The following is a 22,384-nucleotide window of genomic DNA, read 5'->3' on the forward strand; positions in this document are numbered from 1 at the left end:
ACCCTTGACCTGGATAATACTCTCAGACAGAGGTGGCTTCCCTAACTGACACCACCACCCCATATGATAGCAGATTATATTTAGCACCCGTGTCCAATAAGGCGTTATATATCACTTTTCCATACGTGTTGTTTAGCTCAATAGGGTATCGTAGAGGTGTGTCAGAGTCCAACCAATCCTCATCGATTTCAACATGGAATGCATGTGTGACTCCAAGGTTAGCCTCTCATTTTCATCTTATGCGTTGTTGTCGCTCCTTAGCCTCAGCTTGAGCTTGTATCTTCTTCAATTATATTTGTGCCTTGGCTGCCTTTTCTGTATGGATGGCATGTAGCTCCTCTTGGATTAAAGGATCATAGTATCTTTTAAATTTGCTCCCATTGAGAAATCCAATGGTTTCAACTCCATCAAGAGTCTCCACACGAATGGTTCCTTGTGGGGTGATCTCACATACTCTATATAATCCTTTTCCCACATATTTCAACTTTTTCTTTTCGTTACACACTCCATACATAAGGACTTTATCACCAACATTGATATCTTTGTTCTTTAGATGATGGTCAAACCATTTCTTCCTCCTATCTTTCTCCACAAGTGCATTTTGCATAGCTAATTGCCTCTTTTCATCTAGCCTTTCAAGGATATATAATCGCTCAACTAAGGGGTTACCATCCCAACCTTCTTGAGAAGCTACTCAAAGACTAGGAACGACAAACTCCCATGGCACAACCGCTTCTTGGCCATACACCATCTTAAATGGCGTGCAGTTAATGGCAACTTTGTACGCAGTACGATAAGCCCATAGAGCTGATGTAAGCTTTAAATCCCAATCTGTGCGATGAGCTTCCACCGTTTTGGTTAAGATAGAGATTAAGGTCTTGTTGGTGCTCTCACCTTGGCCATTTGCTTGTGGATAATAAGGTGTGGACTTATGGTGAGCTAGCATAAAGTTGGTAGTGAGTTCTTTTATTACTTCATTTATAAAATGAGTACCATTGTCACTCACAATCTCAAAGGGACAACCAAATCTTGTAATAATTTTCTCAAAGATAAACTTGGCAGTTGACCTCGCATCAGCCTTACGTGTCGCCGTGGCTTCCACATACTTTGCCACATAGTCAGTGGCAACGATAATATATCGAGATTGAGTGCTACGATCTGCTAGACTAATTGGGCCTACAAAATCCAAACCCCATTTTTCAAATAGTTGAGTTACTTTAACAGGATGTAAGGGCATCCTATCCTTTTGTTGTGTGATCTTGTAACGTTGGCATTCATCACATCCTTTTGCAAAAAGTGATGCATCCTTGAATAAGGTTGGCCACCAATAGCCTGATTGTAACACCTTTCTAGCTGTTAGTTCCCCTGAGAAATGTCCTCCGGCTATACCCATGTGGGCTTCTTGCAGTATGTATAAATACTCATCCTCACGGGCACAACGTCTAAGAATATCATCCTTCCCTAGCCTGTAGAGAGTTCCTGCAATGAGAGAGTAAGGTTCACATTCTTTTAACAGTTTTTGAGCTATGTCTTTACGAAGCTCTTTGGGTGGAAAACCATTAACTAGAAATTTCACAATCTTCTCACTCCATTCAGGTATGGTTTTGACTAGGAATAGAGAAGTATCGAGCAACTCATCATTGACTCCAGTAGGGGCTTCACCATTGGGTATGCGAGACAAATGATCCGCCATGACATGTCTTTTACCAGGTCTCACCACAACGGTAAAATCAAACTCAAGGAGAATTAACAACCATCGTGTAATTCTTCCTATAGAACAAGGTTTATTTACTAGATACAACAAGGCTTGATGATCAACACAGATTACAAACTTGTTGGCCAGAAGGTAGTAGCGAAATTTCTTCACTGCATAAATCATACCTAAAACTTCTCGCTCTCTAGTGGTGTAGTTTCTCTTGGCATCATTCAATTTGACGACTTGCAAAGCTAATGGGGTAGTCCAATTTATGTTCTCCTGGTTGAGCTAGAACACACCCAATAGCAAAGTTTGATGCATCAATATACACATGGAAAATTACATTCCAATCGGGCACTCGTAGAATAGGACCGCTAGTCAAAGTCTTTTTCAATGACTCATAAGCATGGTCACACTCCGCAGTCCATTGGAACTCAATAAAAAGCTTGTACAAAGGACGAACTATCTCGGGAAAGTTTAAAATAAACCATCGGTAATAACCAACATGGCCCATGAACCTTTGAACTCCTTTATAGTTTGTAGGTGGTGGCAATTCAACAATGGCTTTAATTTTACTCTCATCCGTGGAAATCCCATTTTTGGACACTATATGCCCTAAAATGACTCCATGTTTAACCCAAAATTGGCATTTGAAAGGGTTTAAGGAGATGCGATACAATCTACACTTCTCAAACACTTTTCGTAAGCATAATAGATGTTCTTTCCAAGAGGAATAAACACATAGGTCATCTAAGAAAGCTTCACAAAACTCCCTCAAATATTCTCTAAAAGCAGTGTTTATTAATCTTTGAAAGGTAGCAGGGGCATTGGTTAAGCCAAAAGCCATAGCACGAAATGCGAACACTCCAAATTCGGTTATAAAAGCTGTTTTAACTTGGTCCTCCAGCGCAATTGTGATTTGATTGTAGCCAGAGTACCCATCTAAAAAGCTATAAGCTTCCTTTCCTGCAACTCTTTCAAGCACATGTTCTGAATATGGCAAGGGGTAATGGTCCCTCGTAGTGGCGGCATTGACCTTCTTGAGATCCATGCACACTCTGAGTTTCCCATTCTTTTTTGGCATAATCACTATTGGAGACACCCATTCTGAGTGCTCAATAGGGTATATGAATCCGCATTCCACAAGCTTTTCAATCTCTTCTTGAACTATTTTTGCATATTTAGGATTCATTGGGTAGGGTCGTTGCTGAACTGATTTAGACATGCTTTTCATGGGGATTGTGTGTTGCACCACGGAAGGTGGAACACCTTTCATATCATGATGTATCCATGCAAATATATCCCTGAATTCTTTGAGAAGTTCTTTAAGTACACACTCCTCAGTCTCTGTCAGATCTTGGGCAATGAAAACAGGTTTAGACTCTTCTCTTGGGTATGCTAACTCCATTTCCTTAACTATCATTCGACCGTCATAGACTCCATTGCTCCCATCGATATGTTTTCTTTGAGCCTTTGTATACACAACCTTACGTTCCTCTGTGATGTAGGATTTGAAATGTTCAGGTGCACGGTGTAAGTCTGTGGGGTCCTGTTGTAATGTGGACTGTGATTTAACTTCTGATTCCTTTTGTTGTTGAGCTAACTCTTTTGTTGTCTCCTTATGGTACGGCCCAACTTCGGCTTCTATGTAGCCTCTAGTTGTGCGATGTCAATGGTTGTGGGCTACACCACATAACCCTTTGAAGGTATTCACCCCAGTTATCTACCAACTTTCGATGAGCATCACATCTCCCTATATAATTAAGCCATTCTGCGGTAGATTTCTTTTCATTTATTCTAGCATGCACATTTTCTCGATATCGTCGCCTCTTATATCTCTTACTCTTCTTGTTTAATTTTCGATTACAGCCGATCTCTAGTGAAGAGTCACTAGATGAATCACTACTTGTGTCTTTTGCTCCCTTGGATAGATTGTCATCTGCTCCACATTGTCCGACTCAGTCATCCCAGGTAGTACATCCATATAAGGAGAATCTTCCTCAACATTAGTGTCCACTTTACACGTGTAACAATACTGCAATGGGGCCGAGTGAATTGTGGTGTCAGATCTATGATGAATTATAAACATGTTTCCTAGAGGATGTGCTCGACCAGTCACTAGATCCACTCGAATGACATAATCTTGGAACTGCAAGTAGACATGGTTTTTAGACCAATTATACACCACTTTTGCTTCCCTCATGAAAGGACGTCCTAAGATCATCTCCGATGCCATAGTGTGTTTGGAGAAATCCATAACAATGAAGGTAATCCTTATTTTATGTCCAAAGACCTTGATCTTGAGATCTTCTAGCATCCCAATAGGTTTAACGATAGACCCATTGGCCATCTTCACTACAATGGTTGTGGTCGCAAGGTGAGGTCTTCCCATAGTTTCCCAGCAATTTTTAGTCACAATGCTAACCCCAGCGCCACTATCAAGGATTCCCTTCACAGTTAATCCCTTGGTAGTGATTGGTATGGTCGCATTGGATTCATGACCCTCAAAGTATTGTCCCAACTTGTTACCAGGTATTTCTATAACAAGGTTCTCATCTAGGTTGGGTTGTGGATCTAAGTGTTCTTCCTCTATTGGCATATCCCCAACTCCATCTATTTGTGTAAATTGTGGTAGCCCAAACTTTAGTTCTCCATTGAGGAAGGCACAAAGAGCTGAGACTAGCTCAAGGTCTTTACATAGTGTGAACATGATGGTGGTTCTAACTTTTGAAGACATGAAATCCATCAATTTGGCAATGTTTAACGGCACCTTTTGGACTCCGGTACCTTGACGTGGGGAAGGTGGGATCTCCATTTCTTCGATAGGATCAGGAAGTCTTTCTGTAAACATTCTTTCCATCAAGAAGTGAGTACACCCACTTTGCCATGACTTTAAGTCACTTTCTTCTTGGATGACACTAGGTATAGCTAAGGGTTTATGGATTTGGTGAGGTTGTTGTTGCGTAGGGAACATGTTGTCTGTAATCTGGATCTACCTAGGTGCTTGTTCTAAATCCCTTTGGGTATCTTCTACCGAATGAAATCCTTAATTTCTTGACTCGCTCAATCTCCTCTGGAGGGTTTGGATAAGTTCCTATCTTCTTCTTGGATCCTGGCCATTGTGGCTCATGAAGATCTTCCTTGTTGTTTTCTATCTTAGTGGTCATTTTGATCTCCATGGTTTCACCTAAATCAGAATCCTCTTCAGCGTCGTTCATATGTACGTGGTCGTCACCAGTCCCTATGTTGGTTTTTGAACTGGGGCTCGACTTCGTTGGTTTTTGCGATCTCTTCCTTCGTGTTTTCTTCTTTTTTTGAGATTGGGCAATTGATGCCGTGTCTCTTTCCTCAAGAATATAATTTTGTTTTTGGAGCATCGATCGTGTGAGTACGTTTACTGGTACCACAGGTGTACTTTGTGATGGCTCCTCGATAACCTCAATCAAGTTTAATGGCGTGATCTTTGGTGCATTTGGATTATTTGGACATTGGGCAATCAAATGATCTATGCCACATCGATTACACATCAATATCGGCATTGTAGACGTGCTCGCTTGATTGGTTTGCATTAGTGTGGTATTCTTTTGTAGCCTAATAGGACACTCGGCTACACGATGTGGACCTCCACACTCATAGCATTGAAGAGGTGGTCTCTTAGTAGTGTAATTGATATTTTGGCCTCTTGCTGCAAGAGCAGCTACTTGATATACAGGTTTGACTTGTCTCCAATAGTCCTCCATGTAGTATTGTGGACTTTCTTCAAGCATATCCATCCCATAGGCAATATTAGGATCTATACTTTCCTCACAGTCTTCCAAACAAGAAATAGATGACTCACAACCCACTTGATTCACAGAAGTGATTCTCAGATGTGGTGGTTGTGGTCCTAGCACTGGAGGTGGTAAGGGTGTTGTTTGAACAACATTTTGGGCCCTAGAGACCATGTGCTGTGCTGTTTGTTCAAGAGGTGGGGCTAGCATCAATGCAGGCACTCGAGGGGTGTGTATGTCCATGCTAAGGTTGGTCTATTGGCCATCGCGCGCTTAAATACTATGCAATCCTTAGCTTGATGACCATACCTCCCACAGGCATTGCAGTTCCCATTGAATTTTACTCTAAAAGTAGGGCATTCATTGGTACTATGCGGTCCATAGAATACTGAGCACCATTGTTGCTCCCTTCTTGGATACATATGATTTTTTTGCGGAGCACGATTGTCTCTAAGACTCTCTTGAATAGTGTTGGTGAGATCTGCTAAAGTCATCTCAGATATCTTTGGCTCCTTAGCGATAGGCTTTAGGGTCATTGGTTGATGCCTTGATGATTGTGAGCTAATAGATTTAGGCTCAACAGACACTCTTTCTCCTTGAATCATTAAATTATCCTCCAATTGAATCACATTGGTGGTGACTGCTTCCCAAGTGGTGATACCTCTAATGACTAAGCCATTGTAGATATCCTCATGTCGTAATCCCCTAATGAATCTATCAAGAAATTGATTATTATTGAAGTTCTCATTTGGATTATAACGAGAATTCAAATGCTTCAAGTGACTAATAAAGTGTCTCATCGACTCTCCTTCCTCTCGTTGGGCTTTCTGGAGTTGAGAGGCTACTCCCCAAAGCACTCCCTCTCGTATGTATTCTTTCAAGAACAATCTCCTAAGAGTAGGGTAAATCGTTTTTTCTTCCACCCTTAGGGTTCTATACCAATCCCCAGCCTTCCCCCTTAAGGTTAGGCTTAAAGCATTACTCTTATGCAGGTCATTGTGTTCTCCTAGAGAATTGCATATTTGTTCAAACACTTCAATATGCTTTCTCACATCCCCGTCTCCACTAAATTTTTGGGTGAGCTTGGCTATTTGTACTGCCTTGCTTCTAGGATCTCTATTAGGCATGTTATGCATATTCTCAGTAATAGATCGACCAATAGCTTGAGCAAATGTTGCCAAGTCACCTAAGTGAGTAGGAACCGTGGGTGAAGGCGCTCCAGAGGCTACATGTGGAGTAGGTATTGGCATTGGGCTTGGCGCATAGGAAGCCCTTGGTTTCCACGTTGGGTACGATGTTGTGCCATGTGGTGGCCGAAAGTTTATATATGTGGCCCTAGGCATAGCAGACGTCGTATGTGCCATGCTAATGCTAGCCGGTATAGTCCCATGGAAATAAGAACTTGGGTGTTGTGGTTGTGGACCATAGGTAGTTGAAACAATGGGAGGGGTAGGGACTACATGAGTGCGATGACCCATAGGTGCATACGATTGGTACACACTTGTAGGTATTGTTGCATGCATTGAGCTACCATGTAGTGGTGCTTTACTAACAAATGAGGTCCATGGCGTGTTTCTCGACATGCCCATCATTGGGGTAGGCATGGTAGCCGTGGTGTCATAAAGGGAAAGATGAGCTAGACTTGGAAAGGTAAAGCTATCACTTGTGGGCTCAGATTGCACCGAGACCCCTGGCGAAACAACATATGGGGGATCCATCAGACTTACCGAGGGAGTCTCCATTTGCGATAATGTCGGTTGTTTAGCCTTTCCTATATCCAAGAATCTCATGAGACCCGGTTGAAGCGGCATGTTGATCCCCTTGTTCTGTCTCTTTAACTCAATGACCCTATGGATGACCTCACAAACTCTTTGTTGTTGATCCTCCACACTAGTAGCACCCATTGTGGATTATAGGACATCTAACCAACCCACGTGAGAGGTGTGACCTGTGTATAGGTCGGTTAGAGTTTCCGTTTGTAGTTCGTATTCCCAGTTCTCATTTAAGAACGCTCCATCTAGGATTGAGGTGCTAGGGGTGTCCTTTGAGCTAGATGCAATGTTGCTTTCTAGGGGTTGGCCCTTAGCAGTTGCTAAGTCAGGAGCACTTGACTGCTCTCTTAGCAAGGATATTGACATAGGGGCTTTCTCTTTTAACTCTCTTCGTTGCTCCGCCTTGCGTAAGCTCTCGATTTCCTTTTCCCTTGCTGTAAGGATATATCACTCAATCTCTTGCACTTCGGCAAGGCTTCTACCATTGAGTAATATGACCTCGGAGGGGAATAGATCTGAAGAGTTAGGACGTGCAGTGAATGAAGTATTCACATGCACATTCTCTAAGGGAATAGGGTCTAAGTTGGTCATGAATGGAGAATTTACTTCCCCACACTCCTCATTTACATCATTAGCTCCATGTTCGCAGCGAGTGGCTCTACTAAAGGTTTCCTTCAAACGGCTAAGCATACTCGGCCCCGATCGCGGGCCCATGGCATGCATGTCTTGGCTTGAGATATCGGGATTAGGCATTGGGAAACCCTCCATGACGTTGTAGTCAGAGGAAGAGTCACTAGCCGCTATGTTCGGGTCTTGGTTTGTACTACCTTGGGTCCCCGTCGAGGGCCCGAAACCTAAGGTAGGTGGATAATGAGAACTCGCGTAAGTCAAAATTCTCTCTAGTTGCTCCATCTCTAGCACATGACCAGAGCGCATATGCATGTGCCTTTGACACCCTACAAGCGTCGGCGAATAACCTCGAAGGTTAACCGCTTACTTTTTTAGGCGTCCGTTTTCACTCGTTTTTTTATGTTTTTAAATGTTTTTTAATGATCAATTTTTTGATTAAAGTGTGTGATAGCTCCAAACGAGCGTATCACTCAGAGGGTCGTGGTGTGCTTTGCAGCACAACGTTCGGTCACCTCAAGCTCCGTTGGTCTTCAAAAAAGTCGATTTTTAGCTATGTGTGAAGCTAAAATACGTAATTTTAAAGGGCGACTGAGGCCTGAGCCTGAGCGTGAGCTTGGGATTGGGTTTGGGAGATATTCCCGATCTCGGTCCTACCTTTTAAAGTTTTTTAATTTTTTTTGGGGATAAGGTCGCCGCGGCCTGCGCGCGAGCACACACACTCTACCTACCTACTTACAACTAATACACCTACTGTTACACACTAACACACTTCATTAGCTCTCACATATCTACTTCCTACTTACTGTACTTTGCATTACACAGAACTAACAACCTTAATACTAAGACCTTATCACAGAGAAAACACAGTAACAAGAAATACACAGTAGCAACACAAAATCCTTCTTCTCAACACACACACCTTCCTTCCCTACCCTTCCTACAATTGAAATTGCACCACAAAAGAAGCATAGAGTGCCATTCAAGCTTAGTGTATGGCATTCCTCGACAGCGGCGCCAAAAAAGTGTGCGTCTGTCGCACGTGTCCATGCAAAGAACTTGCCGATACACCGTGTGCGAGCCACAAATGGCTCCAAGCACACAACAAGCCTAAACTAGTAAGCTCAACGATGGCGACAGTGTGTCACTCATCGCTCTACGCTTGCTATCATGGAGGATTCCTTGCCGCAAAGAAGAAGGAGCCGTCGCTGCGTCGCGCTCAACCGCTTCGCCGCCGCCGTGCCATCGTCGCAATGCTTGATCGCACACACACTCTCTCTCTCTCTCTCTCTCTCTCTCTCTCACACACACACACACACACACACACACACACACACACACACACACAAGGAGATGAAGAAGAAGAAGATGGAGATGGAGCAAGAGCACTCTTCAATTGCACAAATGAAAGAATGAGTGAATTTTAGGTTTAGTTGACTTTTTTATAAGCTAGCCCCATTCACACTTGGGCGCCCATGCTTAGCCAACTAATCCCTTGAATGTTCCAGTTAGAGTGCGCTCCTTATCGGTGATCACTCTTACCCTTTTCCTATTGGACCGACAAGCCCGATACCTGACTCTATCAAATAAATAATACGGCGTCCATTTTAGGCGATAGGAATGTGCGTGAGGGTTAACACCTTGCAAGACTTCCAAAAGAGGTCTCTCTCCGATTCGGGAAGAAGAAGAAGATCCCTATGAAGAGCTCAAGAATTTGCTCGTTGATGACGCATCTCCTTCTCAAAGGAGAACTCAAGAGCCTCCACCATTAGGAGAAATATGAACCTTGCATGGGCTTTGTAAGGAATCCTAATTTTTAGGGATTAAGGCTAATGTTGTGTGGGGTTTAGGGGGCAAGGGCATTGAAGAAGGTAGTTTTGAGTAGGCTTTTCTAGCCTTTTTTAAAGACAAATGTAGGATGTGGATCTAAAGGGTTACTTTCTCTCCCTAGCTTTTTTTAAAGTGAAGGAAGCATAGAGGTGTGTCCACATCAGCAAAAATGTGGGTCACAAAGAGACAAAATTTGACTTTAAAAAATAAAATCATTTTTACTTGTTTCTAACTTAAAACTCCCTCCCAACATATATATATATCCAAAAATCATTTTTTGACCCATTTTTTAACCCACAAGCTTAGAAAGTCCATTTTTTCAAAACTTTTTTCCCCCAAAAAGTAATAAACATTTTGTTCTCTCCGCCTCCTCCCTCCTCTCTCTCTCTCTCTCTCTCTCTCTCTCTCTCTCTCTCTCTCCTCTCCCTCCCTGACCCTACCTTCCTCCTCCTCCACAATATCTCCCTCCCCCCCCTCCCTCCTTCTCTCCTCCCATCTTCCTCAACCTCTCTACCCTTCCCCCTCTATCTTTTCATCATTTGCTTCCTCACGCAATAGCTTCCATGGTGCTCACGGATATCACAAATGGTTTGCTTCCACCACCACGTACTCCGCACACCAAAAGCATACATATTCTCTTACCCACGGCATTTGCACCGAAGACCACTAGTGAAGGTGATCAAAGGTCATCACAGGAACGTCGCACCTATTGTGAGACCAATGTTGACATTTGGGTGGATGGCCATTTGTACCCTTACGATCCTATAAGCCGCTTCCATCCACCGTTTAATAGCCTTTCCACATTTCTTCAATTTCTTGGGAGGGGAGAAGCAGGTTTGTTAGACTATTGCAAGCATTTGTGTATGGGTGCATGTGCTTCTTTGCATATGTGGATGCACGAATGTCAAGCTCTTCACCTCAAGACGACGGCATTACAAGAGAGTGTTGCCTCTTCGAAGAGGGTAGTTAAAACTCTTGAACAACAAATTTAAGAACAGGAGTCCCACATCCAGAAGCTTACCAACACCATCACATACTTGAAAGAAACACCCCTTGGTGCAAGGGAACGCAAACGCACGTATTCATCCATTGAAACTCTTGCACATTCAGGAGGAGCACGCAAACAACGAGTTACAGCCACAAGGTGATTTGGTCTTTACTTGCATGATGCATTCTTACTTCACACTATTTTCTAACATTTATGTTTATTTGTTGCTAGAAACTTCATCCAGGAGGCATGCGGTGGAACAAGCCAAGATGATCGAGTCAACCTTTTCACTAGTTGTCTCAATACCCAGGACATGATTTCTATCTTACAATCACCTGGAGGTAAGCACATTAAGGATGCAGTCACCAAGGACCTGATGCGTAAATTAAGAAATGTGGTTAGTGATGATGACGTTCAACAAGCTTGTGATGAGGTTGGAATCAACACCAAAGCCTATCATGCTATTTTCCAACTCCTAAAGGATGCCCTCAAAGAACATGGCATTGTGGAAAACCTATTTCCCGTTCCTCACAAGTTCAAGCTCGCAAAGAAGGCCACAAACGAAGATGTGTTCTCCCGCATTGGGACATAACTACACATTGAGGACACAATGCCAACTTCCCTTTATGCTTCGTGCGCAACAAAGACAAGGGGAAAAGGTAAGAAACAATCCATAAGATCTTCGGAGAAGGGCTTTTCTTACACAATGTGGAACAATATTTTCGTGGATCTTAGAAGGCTTCAAGAAGCCATGCTTAGATTTTATGAGTTACCTGAAGAAGGTGACACACTTTACTTTTTTCTTTGGTATTATTCTTATCATAGACTCTGAAGTTTAAGGTCTTAGCACTATTTATTTTGTAGTGCTTGGCACAAAAGTCCCTTTTGTGCTGAAACTCGATGAGTGTCAAATAGTGAAAGGCCGAAGGTTAGAGAGGCTAAGTGTCACTCTAATGAACGAGGCCCTTCTGCAAACCAAGCGAAGGGATTCAGTCGAGCCATCTCCCACCCCATCTTTTAGCGTCGTGCAATCAGAGAAAGACATTTTGGTTGGGTGCTATTGAGGTGCCCAAAGAGACCAATGGAGTACTTTCATGGATTTTTGAGAGAACTCCATGGATCACAGAAGTAATACACTCCCAAATTTCAAGTTAGAAGTTGGAGATTGAGGGTTTTGGTAGTTATGATGTGGAGTGGCACTTAGGTGGGGATTTGAAGACCATAAAGTGTTTGCTTGGCTGCAAACAAATTGGCTGCAAACAAGGGGCTTCTTCTCTCATGCCTTGTCCATTTTTCACTCGAGGGTACAAACCTATTGGAAAAAAATCACATAAGAGCACTGCAAAGGCCGGATCCATGCTTCCATGGCAAGGGCATGGAGGACAAAGGTTAGATTGTCGTGATGTCGGAGATGAAGGTAGAGAATGGGAAGCGTCTATTCTGAGATGTCCCATGCTCAATGTCCCAGACCGTGATCAAAAGGACCACGCTTGGAATCCAATCTTTCGATTTCCTCTATCGAATGTACATTTTTGTACATTACACACATTCAGGCGCATTTTTGATAGGCTATTGAAGCTCCACATTGACTATGCTTTCACAATGAAACCGTTGGAAAAGTCCTAGGAAGCGATCGAAAGAGTGGAGGTACTCTTGAATTACATTGGCTGTCACGGTGGAAATGTGTCTATCGTTGCTGCAAAGAACACAGGGGAGGCCCATGAAATTGCTCAACAAGTGTCAATGAGTGGACAAAAAGCTAGACACTTTTTGAAGAAAGTTTCCCAAGGAAAGCCAAGTCGATATGATGCTCAAAACAGCTCCAACCAGTAGGCAGGTAACCTTTGGGAGATTTGGAAGGAGTTATGCAAAGCTACTATCGACAATGATTCAAATGGCGAGCTTGCAAACAAGCGCAAGCAAGTTTGGGCACATTTTGATAAAATGGTCAAGCTTATGGGCCTTAACAGCACAACAGAAGAACAACGCCAATCATTTCAAGAAGCCTTGGAGGATTTTACCAAGGTCTTCACCCTTTCTTGGGGTGAAAATAACATCACACATTACATGGTAAGTCATTTTACATGGTGTATTCATTACAAGGGATTGTTTTTATTTAATAATGTGGATCGTTTACTCATGTGAAGAGCATATCTTGTTTGCGCATGGTGCATTTTTTATGCACAAGTATGGATCGCTTGAAACTTTTAGCACTCAAGGCATGGAGAAGTCCCATTATCGAGCAAGGGGAGTGTACTTCAAAAATACTCGACATGGTGGTGGAATGATGCAATCCAATTATTTGGAGGAGATGTTCAATTGGTTTTTTCGCACAACATTTTCTCGTAAGCTCACAATGGAGCGTGCGCGACAATCCAAGATTGCTATTGAAGTGAGGAAATGGAGTCGTCAAGAGCATAGCAACAAGTGGCAAATATCGTAAGGTCCCACCAAGCATGCTACATGGCGGCGATGCAGAGTGCGACAAGGATCAAAGTGGATACTGCGCGAGTCACTAAACGTGAACGCAGGGTCCAACTCTTAGCGACATGTTTATTTAAAAAATAATACTTTTTTAAAAAAAATTAGTGTGAACAAGGCCCTTTTTAGATGGGCCCTTATAAATATTGCATGCTCTCATAAACCACTCATTTCTTAAGAACAGGTGAGCTCTTACCAACGAAATGGCGTGCACCAAACAAACCGCGAAAGAGCATCCGCCTACCAACAAAAACACCCTCCAAGGATGTGAGAAGCCGTCATGGCTTAAAGGCACAAGAAAACGGCCACTAACGCCTGGCCATTCCAGGAACTCATCTGGTAGTGGGCATGGTGGTAGGGCACGAGAGTCATCGAGGACTGTTGAATCTCCACCTCCTCAAGATATAACACCTAGAAGGAGAATGAAGCAACGTGCCCAGCGCTGGAGAGAGGAAGAGGGCCAGCAAACAACAGAGTCCGATAGGGAGCAGCCGTCGCGCCACCAATCACAAGCAGGACCATCCAGGACTCGGGTGGTCCATACAAACACTGAATCAGAGAGTGAGCCACCATGGCTGCGAGAAAAAATACCGCGCACACACCGGGTGGCCGTTGGGGGGAAGACATTGCCTGGAGGGACAACAAGATCTCTCTCCACACAACAAGATCGGCAGCGAAGGGAAGAGGAAGAATCAGAAGAGGCTGCAGAACCAGCCCCTAAGCATGTAAACAGGCACAAGTCTAAGTTTTTCAAGAAGCCTAAACGCCGCTCGCCAGGAAATGTACAAGTGCCCCCAAGACAACCGCAGCGGCGCCGAAAAATAGCAAGGGCATTTGCAGAAATCCGCCACTACCAGAAGACGACGGAGCTTTTGATTCGACGCGCCCCCTTTGCTCGCATTGTGAAGGAGGTGTTTCAAAGCTATGGAAATCAGTATAGAATGCAAGCAATAGCACTAGAGGCTATTCAAGAAGCTGCAGAGGCCCACATCATTTCGGTGTTGGAAGATACCAACCTATGCGCCATACATGCAAAGCGAGTGACAATACAACCAAAAGATATATAGCTTGCACGTCGATTGCGACGAGACTTCGAGCATTAGCCGAAGTTATCCCTCTTTTTGTATTGCACACCCTTATCTTTGTAATGATTTGACTTTCCAATGACAATATGATCAACAGTTGTGTCTACTGTGTCTACTATCTTTGTAATGAAATGACTTTGTAATTTCAAGTTTTGTATGTAATTTCAGTCAATTTCAATAAATTTGTGATTTTTAAGTATCCTTGGGGGTAGATAAGCCTATTAGGGGCAAAAAAAAGCCTGGCCACAAGGGCGTGCAAATGGCCCATCCATCAGTTTTGGATGGGCCATTTGCGCGCCCTTGTGACCAGGATTTATTTTGCCCCTTGTAGGCTTATCTACTCCCAAGGGTACTTAAAAAGCACAAATTTACTAAAACCTATTGGTTTTGCAATATTATTTTACATGGATCCTTGTGGACACCCTTTTTTGGCCATTTCAAGCTTTGAATTCCTTATAGGATTAAAAAAAAAAAAACATATCAAGTGAAACCAAGTGTCTATGCAACATTAATTTGGATTTTTCAAATGTCCAATGTAATTGGACTTTTTGGTGCTGGGGTGTACTAGGTAGAGCTAAAGCAGGTGATAGTGTGCTGGAAACTTCATTTCATAATTGATTTCACCTTTTCTAGTGTCCTTGAGTGTGAACATATGCTGGAATTGCCATAGAAAGGGTGCATCTAAATTAATGATGCAAAACCAATTCATTTCAATAAATTTGTGCTTTGTAAGTATCCTAGGGGATAGATAAGCCTACAAGGGGAAAAATAAAGCTTGGCCACAAGGGCGCGCAAATGGCCCATCCAAAACTGATGGATGGGCCATTTGCGCGCCCTTGTGGCCAGGATTTTTTTGGCCCTTGGTAGGCTTATCTACCCACTAGAGAACATAAAATACCTAAATTTACTGAAATTCACTGAAATTACATAAAGAACTTGAAATTACAAAGTCACTTATCAAAACAATTTTCATATCACCAATTGAAACAATTTTCAAGATTGACAAATCACATTCAAAAGAATTTGCAAGATAGAGAGACAATTTCAAATATTTTTTATTACTTCCAAAACGGTGATTTTACATCATGTATCTGAGGAGTTCATAATTTTTTTGACCATTTCCTGGCGCCTATTTTGTGCGTAAGGCAACTCCCCAGTCAAGAGGGAGTGCGCTATGGCCTTTGGATCAGTTGAGCCAATGGAAGCATGTATCCCTATATGGGCAAGCATTTTACCACGAAAGCCAGTGCCAAACGTTGTGCATACAAGGGATCTACGCACTAGGAACACTTGATGCGCAGTTTGAACAATGGTGCTCAAACACAAAAACTTGCTCAAAGCTTTTAACGACCAAGTCATAAAATGGGCTTAGGGAGTAAATTCATTATGGATAATGGCCACATCGCCAAGGGGAAGTTGTCCTAGGTAATGCGCAAGGGAAGCTTGAGGTCCAAAGCCCGTCCGCTTGCCACTCGTCGTTGCAGCAAAATCATCAATCTCCACGACATCCTGTCATTAACCGATGAAGGTTGAGAAAAAAGACAATGAAGGATAAAATAGTAACATGAAATTTAGGATACAGTTTACCTCCTGCTCCTTGTCGTCCTCCTCCCTCTTGCCCTTTGCATCCAAGTCAATGCTCCCATGCACCACAGATACGACCTTTGGATCATCAGATGGGAGGTTGCATAATGGCATAGGCATCCTAGCAGCCTCAACCTTGGCTTGCGTGGCTTGGAATTCTTCATCAGCCACGTGCAACTGATCTGCTGCGAGGACCTCCGCACATACAACTGCAATAGTGTCAGCAATAGAGTCCCCATCTGGCAAGAGCTTGCTTTCTAGGGCATCTGGCGTATTGTCTAAGGGACATTTGGTGCTGTTGCATAGCACGCTCAAGCATTCATCCATGCGCAGGCCAAATGCTTTCTCCAAATCATTCAGGAACACATACTCCTCCCCATCCACTAACACTGAGGATAAGCGGCTGATTTCTACCTCTGGGATAGCCACATTTGTCAGTGGTAGTGGCACTGGAGTGTCACTAGGGCCAGCCACAACTATGGATTTCTCAACCACTTCCTCAAGACCCCTAGGGTACTCGAGCCGGTGTGCCTTTCCTTCCGCTGCAGGGTTCATGGGGATAACCTGCTGCTCCTTGGTGTCCTTGATAAAGGACCCAACCTGAAGGTGTGGTAAGCGAAGCTCCTCCAAATCAGGTTCCTCACTCACCAAGAAGATAAATGTTGCGAGCCGAGAAAGGTACTCCACCCCCAACTTGCGCTTCTTGAGCGCTGACACCCCTGGGGCTTGCTCGTCCAAGTAATGGCCTGCATCGGTTGCAATTTCTTGGAATCTTTGCAACCGCTTGGAGAATGGGCGATCACCTTTGTGTATATAGCGCAAAAGATCACAAGGCACCCAGATCCCTACATGTGGGGGGATAGATACATAATATTTTATGATGTGCTCCTCCATGAACACAAAAATCTCGGCAAATGCATCCATGTGAAGGGCAATTGTGGCATCAAGGTCAGGGAGACGAGTAAAAAAGGTGTGGAGGTCCAACTTCCCTTTGTATTTGGTTTCCTCGAGGAAGAGGATGAAGCGTGACAAAGGGGTGGATGTGGCTACAGATGGAGAGGCTGTGGAAGCATCCATGTCTATCCTAGGGTGTAGACAGAGAGTGGAGGAGCTCAAGAGTTGCAAAAGTGAAAATAGTGAATGAGTTAGGTGGCCCCCCTTTTATAATGGACCCTTTTTTTAAGACATTAAAAAAAAGGCGCTTTCACCAAAAAATGATTTCTCATCCCAATGCAAAAAATTATATTCAAAGGCATGATTTGCCGAAGCAAATCATGTTGATTACAGCGGGGATCAGTTTGAAAATTGCAAGAGTTACAAAGCTATAAGATCGATAGCATAGTTCCATCCATCCCCCAGTCCTCCTCGGCCTTCAGTTTGTCTTCCATTCTCTTCCCAATCTGTGGACATTCATTACAATAAGCATCCAATGATCGACAAACCATGATGTATTGAAAACGTGGTGGAAGGATTCTCACCTTGTGACCTTGTAAACGAAATTGTGCTTGTTGAAGGGCCTCAAAACCCATAATAACCAAATGTTCTCGAACATTACTGAGAGTCCAATGCTTGTTCACTTGGACTGCCTCCAAAGCATCGTTGGGCATTTTCACTGCAATGTCGAAGCTTGCAATAGCGCCGTCTACACTCTGTAAGGGAGTCCACACTCCAAGCTTGCACATCCAACGATCATAGTGAAATCGTATGTACAAGGAGGTGCGGGATTTCAAATAGCGCACTCCAATACCTGAAGCTCCAACCTTACAACGGTACCGGTCCCCGTTGTGCATGCCCTCCACAAAACCCCAGTCCTCTTCTAAAAGCCTTCCTAATTTCTCGTCATGCGCATCTTTACATACCAGCATTGTGGTAGTCTCCACAAATCCAAACTCAAGCCCACAGACCTAGAAGCTTTAGAGTATTTCAAAGAGTTTTGGACATCCATTATCATCTTTTGCTTGAAAGATGCTACCGACCACAAATCTGGCACCGACCACTCCATACTTAATAAGGAAGTTACTTTGATGGGTTCAAGCGTTCCAAACGCTTGTGTAGAAGTAGGGACAATATGGGAGTGAGAATAGAAGAAAATCTTTCTTTGAACGAGTTTGGCTGGGCAAAGATGTGGGAACATTATTGCTCCAATATCCGCATGTATAGCATTGAATGTGCCGGAGAGACTATGTAGTGGCTGCTCCTCCACCAACGTGGATGGAAATATGACTATAAATGCATGACAAATCTTAAGTATGAATCCATAATAACATTACACTGTGATTTCACACCTAGCTTTGTATTCTCAAAACATGTACTTACAATGTGTTGGAAATCGAGGTGGTTGTTGCAAATGCATGGTTGACATTGAGAAAACATGTTGCACAATGGCTACGGTCCCCTTGTCTTTGCGGTTCTTGAAGCCAAGGAGCTTTCCTTTCCAATGAAGATCCAAGTTTGCACGATTCCGCACACGATGAGGGCCAATAGCAGATGGTTGCATGTATACCCAAGCACCTTTGGTAAACTCTTGTGGCACCCACTCATCATCTACACCTCTAGTGTTGTGGCATGCAAGTGTTGTGACCTCATCCTTTGGCCGCCTTTGCGAAGTAGAGTTGGCCATGGTTGAGCAAAGAAAACTAGGAGGAGGAGAAGGACCTTGCTTGTTGCTACAATGTATAGAGGATAAAGTGATATGAGAAGGTGGATAACCCTTGTGGCAATGGGAGGAGAAGGTGGATAACCCTTGCTTGGTGTGGCAATGGGAGGAGAAGGTGGATAACCTTTGCTTGGTGTGGCAATGGAAGGTGGTAGGGGAGGAGAGAGGAGCTTGCTGCAACAATGGAGATGGTGTAGAGAGAGAGAGTGTTGGAGTAGAGGATGAGTGTGATGGTTGCAACCAAGGAGGGGTTGGAAAAGGGGAGTTCTAGAGAGAGAAAAACACTTTTTTCCTAAGAACTACTTTTGGGGGAGCTTTGGATAACAAAAAAAGATTTTTCAAAAGTTTTTTTAAAAAATTGAATTTTAGAGTTTTTGGGTGCACGTTTTGACTTTTTGAGGTCAAAAAATGTTTTTTTGACCATAAAATAGTTTTAGGGGGGTTTTAAGAAGAACATTTTTTTACCATAAAATAGTTTTAGGGGGGTTTTAAGAAGATGAAATTTGAGCTTTGAAAATTTTGAAAATTTTCAAATTTTTGGGATTTTTTCAAAACCGGATAAAAAAGGAGGGAAGTTGGAGGTTCCATATGGCCCATCCACCCCCCCCCCCCCCCCCGCCCCACCTTCTCACTAGGTAAGAGCCCATTTAAGAAGTGTAAGACTACTTTGTCCCCTTACATTTTTTAGGGCATAGAGTGTATCCACCACTCTCTTCTCATTGGCTGGCCTCTAATTAACCTTAATCCCAAAGGGCCCCTAGAGGGTTCATATTTCTCCTAATGCCGAAGGAACGAGAAAGAAGTGAGTATTCCGCCACCTCGGTGGAGATGGCTCCACAAAGATGGCGGGCTAAATGCTCTCCATCGCCTCCAAAACAGAGAAGACCATCGCATACTTCTCCACACCATACTTCAAAGAGGGATGACAAAAAACAAGAGAAGAAAAAGGCGAGAAAGAGGACACCCTCTTCTCCATCTTCTTCATCCTCTTCCTCTTATGAAAGTGATGGTGAAGATAACGAAGATCAAGGCAAGAAAAAGGCGAGAAAGAGGTCACCCTCTTCTCAGTCTTCCTCAAATTCTTCATCTTCTGAAGAAAGTGATGGTGCAACCTTTGAACCATCAAAAAGAAGAGGCCATAGGAAATCCTATGCCGCGTGGAAGAGGCCATCCAAGCTCAAGAAGTTCAAAGAGGGAGGGAAGATCGTCTCTTTCCTTACCTACGATGGCACTTTTGGTGCTATGGACGAAGTCTTGGCCTTTATCGAACAATTCGATGCGGCGTTTGGAGATGAGCGCTTCATGGAGTCCTCTAAGCTATGCCATGTAGCTACGCACTTTCAAAAGTCCGCCAAGCAATGCTGGTCTAGCCTACGGGCCAACGGCAAAGCTCCACGAACATGGAAAGCTTTAAGAGCTTCCATTATGAAGCAATTTTTGGCCACCGATGCCAAAGACAAAGTACTCACCGAATGGCGAAGCTTGAAGCTCTCTCCCTACGAATCCATTCACAAATATGTAGACAAGTTTTGGGACTTACAACTCAAAGCCACTGTCTTCAAGAAGTTGGATTTTGGAGAGCAAAAGCAACAAATTTGTGTGGTCTTAACTGAAGAAATGGCGGAGTATGTTAACTCCCAAAGGCCACGCACCATATCAGCGGTTATACACCATACTATGGTGGCCTCTCGAATCAATTTCCAAACGGGGGCTAAAAGAAATTCTAAGCCCATGGACAACAAGGGTTCCAATGAGCCTAAGGGGAAGGACAATGTCCAAAAGTCTCCTAAGGGCAACTCCAACAAAGCTAAAGAGAAGGGAGTTTATAAAGGCAAAAATAAACTCTCCCTGAAGAGCTTGAGCGTTATCGCAAGGATAACCATTGTTTCAAGTGTGGCGAGCAAGGGCATGCGTACCGCGCTTGTCCCCGAAAGAACACCCGTCATGAATCTCCTAGAGCTACCCTGGTAGAAATCCAAGAGGAGGAAATGCACCTCAAAGGATCTCCTCTATGCCATGCTCAGGGAAAGGTAAGAGAACATGATGCTTTTATTCTCTTTGACCCCGGTTCTACTCACAATTTTATATCTATAGAGTTGGCCACCAAGCTAGGCATACAAGCCTACAAGATGGGAGATGTCCTACCCGCAGATGGTGCTTTCAAGGGGCAAGAAGCTTCACTCACTCCCTTAATCGAGAAATTGAGGGTCCATGTCCAAAGCTATGTGGACAAAGAGAACTTCTTTATCTCTCCTCTCAAGCATGAGGATGTAATCCTAGGGGCACCATGGTTTGATTGCATGGCTACCAATGTTAAATTCCTTGAAAGGAGAATCTCCTTTAAGTTCAGGAAAAAAGATATGTATATAGATGCTAAGGAAAAGGGTAACACTAAACCCCTTGTACATACACAAGCTTTTAACAAGTCAATAAAGAGCTCTATTTCCGTGTACATGATTTTTGTTAAAGATTCTCAAAATGAACCTAATGTTTTAGCAAAAGAAAATATACACAATCAAAAGGAATTAGAGTTATCCAATTTCTCAAGGGGTTTCAGGATGTTTTTATTGACGACATCCCTTGTGAGCTACCTCCTAAATGAGGTAATGATGCAATTGACCTTCTTCCAGAAAGTTCGCCGCCTAACAAACCTCCTTATAGAGTTTCTCAAGCTCAACAAGAGGAGATTATGCGGCAAGTGCATGAGTTAGTTGAGAAGGGCATGGTTAGCCTAGCTCATCTCCATTTTGTTCTCCTGTGCTACTAGTGTAAAAGAAAGACGGCACATATCGTATGTGTGTCGACTATAGAGCACTAAATAGGATCACTATCAAAATTAGGTTTCCCGTTCCACGGGTAGAAGACCTATTTGATAAGCTACAAGGGTCCACCTACTTCAGTAGGATTGACCTAAAAAGTGGCTATCATCAAATAAGGATAGTTGATCTAGACATTGTAAAGACCACATTTTGCACTATGTTTGGCCTTTACGAATACATTGTGATGCCTTTTGGCTTGACCAATGCACCAGCCACATTCAACCTGTTGATGGAGAAGCTATTCAGGCCTCATCGAACCTTTACTGGAGTGTTCTTTGATGATATCATCATCTACTCTAATTCATTAGACGAACACAAGCAACACCTCCAAGTAATATTTCAAGTTCTAAGAGAGAATAAAGTTTATGTTAATCAAACGAAAAGTGAATTTTTTTTTACAAGAGATTCAGTATTTAGGTCACATTATCTCTCAAGATGGTATCCAAATGGATCCATCACAGTTAGAGGTAATAAAAGGATGGCCTAAACCAAAGAATCTTCATGAATTAAGAAGCTTTATAGGTATGTGCGCATACTATAGACGCTTTCTTAGAAAAGTTCTCATTAATAGCAGGACCATTACATGACCTAACAAAGAAAAACGTTAGGTACACATGGTCTGCCAAGGAGAACAATGCTTTCGAAAAGCTTATCTCTCAACCCTTGCTTACACTACCGGATCTCTCAAATCCATTTGAGGTCCAATGTGATGCTTGTGGTGATTGCCTTGGAGTTGTTTTGCTTCAAGAAGGGCACACCATAGGCTATGAAAGTCGAAGGCTCGACCCAGTTGAGCAAGCTCTAGGCATATATGAAAAGGAACTCCTTCCAGTTCTACATGCCTTAGACTCATGGAAGCACTATTTATTGGGGACTCCTTTCATTCTACGAACGGATCACCAAAGTCTTAAGTACTTCATGAAGCAGACCAAGCTCTCCAACAAAAAAATGAGGTGGGAAAATTTCCTTTCGCAATTTCATTTTCATATTGCTCACTTTGTTGGCAAGCATAATCAAGTAGCCGATGCACTCTCAAGACGGCAGAGAGTGAATGCGGTTTCCATAGCACCTCACAA

Source organism: Adiantum capillus-veneris, chromosome 20 (genome assembly GCF_014529385.1).
Source record: "Adiantum capillus-veneris isolate H3 chromosome 20, ASM1452938v2, whole genome shotgun sequence".
NCBI lineage: Eukaryota > Viridiplantae > Streptophyta > Polypodiopsida > Polypodiales > Pteridaceae > Adiantum > Adiantum capillus-veneris.